General features: G+C 51.5%; 1 long non-coding RNA gene across 1 annotated transcript in view; it reads left to right on the forward strand.

Moving 5' to 3' along the window:
- The window catches only part of LOC116488108, a 120,672-nt gene extending 115,027 nt beyond the window's left edge, over positions 1–5,645 (forward strand). The window contains exon 3 of the long non-coding RNA XR_004253131.1: positions 5,584–5,645. This is a non-coding gene — a long non-coding RNA (uncharacterized LOC116488108). The remainder of the gene's footprint in view (positions 1–5,583) is intronic.
- Positions 5,646–6,000: the final 355 nt, after the last annotated feature.

A 6,000-nucleotide genomic window follows, 5' to 3' on the forward strand; every position in this document is an offset into this window, starting at 1 on the left:
GTGAATTGTTTACTAATCATTCATTAAATAAACTTCTTCTACATTTACATGTCACCGGCATTATTCTCAATATGTACATACATTGAACAAATTATAAATGTGATAAGAATTAATTTTATATTATTCCATTTGCTATTTACTGCTTCAGATATTTGTTGCTTACTGTTTAATTTCTACATGGTATTAGGTGAGTCAGGGATAAAAAACAACAACACAAAACCATAGAATGTTATGCAATTAACTTGTCTGACAGAACACTGGTGCAATAGGACAGCTGTATTTTGAGAAGGCTCCTTGTCTTTGGAATAACTTGTGCACAACTGCAAAAGCATGAAAGCTTTAAAATTTGGGGGGAAATTTAAAGGAAAAGTATCAAAAGAAGAGATTCTGTCATGGAGCATGGTTCAAACGTCTGTTGAAAATGCACCTTGAGTATGATGACTACAGAAAAGACGTGACTTGTGTGATATAATATGAAGCTGCCTTTAGATTTTGTCAATTGTGTGATACACAGTAAAGCAGTTTTACTGTTGGGGGGTTGTTTTTGATTTTGTTTATTTTGTTGTTCTCATTTTTTCACTTGGTAAAAAAGGTGGAAGACAAAACTGGCTGTTTACAGTCATGTTCATCAGTACTCTTCTTGCGACTTAGATCATTTAGATTGGAAGGCCACAAAGATGATATGGGACCTGGAGCATCTTCCCTATGAGGAAAGGCTGAGAGACCTGGGTCTATTCAGCCTGGAGAAAAGAAGGCTAAGAGGGGATCTCATCAATGTGTATAAATACCTGAGGTGTGGGAGACAGAGGGATTTGGCCAACCTCTTTTCAGTGGTTTGTGGGGACAGGACAAGGGGTAATGGCCACAAGATGGAGCACAGGAAGTTCCGCACCAACATGTGAAAGAACTTCACAGTGAGGGTGACAGAGCACTGGAATAGGCTGCCCAGGGAGGCTGTGGAGTCTCCTTCTCTGGAGATATTCAAGGCCCTACCTGGGCAGCCTGCTCTAAGGAACCTACTTTGGCAGGGGGGGTGGATCTGATGATCTTTTGAGGTCCCTTCCAACCCCTTCAATTCTGTGATTCTGTGATTTCAATTAGACTATATCCCATTTCAGTGTCAGATAAAAATGCATTGGATTTTTAACTGGAGAGACTCTATACCATCCTACACACTATCACACAGGTTCATTTGCCGAGGCGATCGGCTCCGGGGCAGACGCGTTCTGCAGCGGAGCAGGGGATCGGGCCAGGCAGGGCTAATTTTTTCCGGCATCGAGCCTACTTGAGGGAGCCGCCAGGACCCGGCAGCCCTCGTGAGGGAGGCTGACGAGGCGAAGGCGGAGTCAGCAGCGCCCCCTCCCCAGCCGTTCAAAAGCTGCCCCTAGGGAGCGCGAGCGACCAGGAGCGCGGCGAACAGGGCGGGCAAACAGGGCGTGGCGCGTCAGAAGGGAGTGGCGCGGCAGTTCGCGCAGGCAGGGCGCGCAGGAAGGGCAGAGCGCTCCCCCTACACACAAACAACACCTCCTTAACAACAGCCGTAACTAGGTGATAATGGTCGCCACCAGGCACAGCGCGCTCTCCAGAAAGTCGGTACACACGCAGACCGACTACCCGTTAAAAAATGCAGCAGTTCAGGTCACCGGATGCAAGGAGTGTCTGAGCCTGTTGCTGCCATCGGCGGGAGGCAGAGAAACTGCGTGCGTGAGGTGCAAGCAGGTGGATGATCTGGTCCGCATGGTGGCGGAGCTCAAGGAGGAGGTGGAGAGGTTGAGGGCCATAAGGGAGTGTGAGCGGGAGATAGACTTCTGGAGTAACTCCCTGCAGGGCCTCAAGGGGAGGTGCCGAGGTGAGACTCCTCAAATGGGGACGGACCCCCCGCCCTGTCCCCGTCGGGCAGAGGGAGGGGATCTGGGAGCTGAGGAGGAATGGAAACAGGTCCCTGCTCAACATCGCAGGCGATGCCCTCCCCTTCCGGCCCCACCTTCCCAGGTGCCCTTACGCAACAGGTTTGAGGCCCTAGAGATTGAGAGGCCGGTGTGTGAGGAAGAGGTAGCAAATGTTCCCAGGAGGATGCCTGGGGCGAGGAGGTCAACTCCGCGCCTCAGGACTGCCTCCACCAAGAAAGGCAGGAGGGTTATTGTTGTTGGAGACTCGATTCTTAGGGGAACAGAGGGCCCTATTTGTCGGCCTGACCCTACCCGTAGGGAAGTCTGCTGTCTCCCTGGGGCCAGGGTCAGGGACGTTGCCAGGAAGCTTCCTAACCTGGTACGCCCCTCTGACTATTACCCCCTTTTAATAGTCCAGGCGGGCAGTGATAACATCGAAGAGAGAAGCCTCAAGGCTATCAAAAGGGACTTTAGGGGACTGGGTCAGTTAGTAGATGGAGCGGGAGTGCAGGTGGTGTTTTCGTCCATCCCTATGGTGGCAGGGAGGGGTTCAGAGAGGACACGGAAAGCCCACCTGTTAAACACGTGGCTCCGGGGCTGGTGCCAACGCAGAAATCTTGTTTTTTTTGATCATGGGGCACTTTACTCAGCACCTGGCCTGATGGCCGCAGACGGCTCCCTATCTTTTAGGGGAAAAAGGATCCTGGGCCAGGAACTGGCAGGGCTCATTGAGAGGGCTTTAAACTAGGTAGGAAGGGGGATGGGGCTGAAGCTAGGATTGTTGGGGCTGTGCCAGGGGGAACAATGGCAAGGCCGGAGGATAAGGCAATGGCCCAGCTGAAGTGCATCTACACCAATGCACGCAGCATGGGTAACAAACAGGAGGAGCTGGAAGCCATTGTGCGGCAGGCAGGCTACGACTTGGTTGCCATCACGGAGACGTGGTGGGACCAGTCTCATGACTGGAGTGCTGCAATGCCTGGCTATAAGCTCTATAGAAGGGACAGGCAGCATAGAAGGGGTGGTGGTGTGGCTCTCTATATTAGAGAGTCTTTCAAGGTTGTAGAACTCGAGGTTGGGAATGACAAGGTCGAGTCCCTTTGGGTTCGGATCGGCAGGGACAACAAGGCTAGTGTCCTGGTCGGGGTCTGCTATAGACCGCTGAACCAGGATGAGGAGACGGATGAGGAATTCTACAGGCAGCTGACAGAGGTTGCAAAATCGTCAGCTCTTGTACTCGTGGGGGACTTCAACTTCCCTGACATATCCTGGAAGCACAACACAGCCCTGAGAAAGCAGTCTAGGAGGTTTCTGGAGAGCGTGGAAGATAGCTTCCTGACGCAGCTGGTTAGTGAACCTACCAGGGGTGGTGCCCCGCTAGACCTTCTCTTCACAAACAGAGAAGGACTGGTGTAGGACGTGATTGTCGGGAGCTGTCTTGGGCAGAGTGACCACGCAATGGTGGAGTTCACTATTCTTGGCAAGGCCAGGAAGGGGACCAGTAAAACCACTGTATTGGACTTTCGGAGGGCTGACTTTGAGCTGCTCAGGACACTGGTTGGTGGAGTCCCTTGGGAGGCGGTTCTGAAGGGCAGAGGAGTCCAGGAAGGCTGGGCGCTCTTCAAGAGGGAAGTCTTAATGGCGCAGGAACGGTCTGTCCCCACGTGCCCAAAGACGAGCTGGCGGGGAAGAAGACCGGCCTGGCTCAACAGAGAATTGTGGCTTGATCTTAGGAGGAAAAAGAGGGTTTATAAGCTTTGGAAAAGTGGGCAGGCCACTAAGGAGGACTTTAAAGAGGTAGTGAGGCTGTGCAGGGACAAAATTAGGAAGGCCAAAGCTCATCTGGAGCTCAATCTGGCTACTGCCGTTAAAGATAACAAAAAACGTTTCTATAAATACATCAACACAAAAAGGAGGACTAAGGAGAATCTCCATCCTTTACTGGATGCGGGGGGAAACTTAGTTACAAGAGATGAGGAAAAGGCGGAGGTGCTCAATGCCTTCTTTGCCTCAGTCTTTAGCGGCAATACCGGATGTTCTCTGGATACTCAGTACCCTGAGCTGGTGGAAGGGAATGGGGAGCAGGAAGTGGCCCTCATTATCCATGAAGAACTGGTTGGTGACCTGCTACAGCACTTAGATGTGCACAAGTCGATGGGGCCGGATGGGATCCACCCAAGGGTACTGGGGGAACTGGCAGAGGAGCTGGCCAAGCCACTATCCATCATTTATCAGCAGTCCTGGCTATCGGGGGAGGTCCCAATCGACTGGCAGCTAGCAAACGTGACGCCCATCTACAAGAAGGGCCGGAGGGCAGACCCGGGAAACTACAGGCCTGTCAGTTTGACCTCAGTGCCAGGAAAGCTCATGGAGCAGATCCTCCTGAGAGTCATCATGCAGCACTTGCAGGGGAAGCAGGTGATCAGGCCCAGTCAGCATGGCTTTATGAAAGGCAGGTCATGCCTGACGAACCTGATCTCCTTCTATGACAAAGTGACGCGCTGGGTGGACGAGGGAAAGGCTGTGGATGTGGTCTACCTTGACTTCAGCAAGGCTTTTGACACCGTCTCCCACAGCATTCTCCTCAAGAAACTGGCTGCTCTTGGCTTGGACTGGCGCACGCTTCGTTGGGTTAGAAACTGGCTGGATAGCCGGGCCCAAAGAGTCGTGGTGAATGGAGCCAAGTCCAGTTGGAGGCCAGTCACTAGTGGCATCCCCCAGGGCTCGGTGCTGGGGCCGGTCCTCTTTAATATCTTCATCAATGATCTGGACGAGGGCATCGAGTGCACCCTCAGTAAGTTCGCAGATGACACCAAGTTAGGTGCGTGTGTCGATCTGCTTGAGGGTAGGAAAGCTCTGCAGGAGGATCTGGATAGGCTGCACCGATGGGCTGAGGTCAACTGCATGAAGTTCAACAAGGCCAAGTGCCGGGTCCTGCACCTGGGGCGCAATAACCCCAAGCAGAGCTACAGGCTGGGAGAGGAATGGTTGGAGAGCTGCCAGGCAGAGAAGGACCTGGGAGTGATGGTGGATAGTCGGCTGAATATGAGCCAGCAGTGTGCTCAGGTGGCCAAGAAGGCCAACGGCATCCTGGCTTGTATCAGGAACAGTGTGACCAGCAGGGCTAGGGAGGTGATCGTCCCCCTGTACTCAGCTCTGGTGAGGCTGCACCTCGAGTACTGTGTTCAGTTTTGGGCCCCTCGCTACAAGAAGGACATGGAGGTGCTTGAGCGGGTGCAGAGAAGGGCGACGAAGCTGGTGAGGGGCCTGGAGAACAAGTCCTACGAGGAGCGGCTGAGGGAGCTGGGCTTGTTCAGCCTGGAGAAGAGGAGGCTCAAGGGCGACCTTATCGCTCTCTATGGGTACCTCAAGGGAGGCTGTAGTGAGGTGGGGGTTGGCCTGTTCTCCCACGTGCCTGGTGACAGGACGAGGGGGAATGGGCTTAAGTTGAGCCAGGGGAGTTTTAGGTTAGATGTTAGGAAGAACTTCTTCACTGAAAGTGTTGTGAGGCACTGGAACAGGCTGCCCAGGGAAGTGGTGGAGTCACCATCCCTGGAAGTCTTTAAAAGACGTTTAGATGTAGAGCTTAGGGAAATGGTTTAGTGGGGACTGTTAGCGTTAGGTCAGAGGTTGGACTCGATGATCTTGAGGTCTCTTCCAACCTAGAAAATTCTGTGATTCTGTGATTCTGTAGGTTCGGTTCCTGACTCTGTTCAGGGTGGTATGATAATGAAGAGTGGATTTACTGGTCTATGGGGCATTGAAGTAAGAACACTATTCTCTGCATCAAGGCAAGTATGCAAAGGTAGGAAAAAGTTGTGTAATCAGTGCAAATGACCTTCACTATGTGATGGCATGACCACACTCTCAGGACCAGTTGCCAGGTACCTTTAAGAGTGTGCAATGTCATTTCATACAATATTACAGATAATGATAAATTGCTTTGTCATTGCATACATACAGAATTAAATCAGACATGGGCACAGAAATAAAAACATGGACATTGAGAAATAAAAAAGAATTACAACAACTAAATAGCGGAATTTTTAATAAAGCTATATATTTTTACAATGTTAGCAATCTGCCAAATGCAGACTGAGCTTCAGTAAGT

This window comes from Aythya fuligula, chromosome 3, assembly GCF_009819795.1.
Source record: "Aythya fuligula isolate bAytFul2 chromosome 3, bAytFul2.pri, whole genome shotgun sequence".
Lineage (NCBI taxonomy): Eukaryota > Metazoa > Chordata > Aves > Anseriformes > Anatidae > Aythya > Aythya fuligula.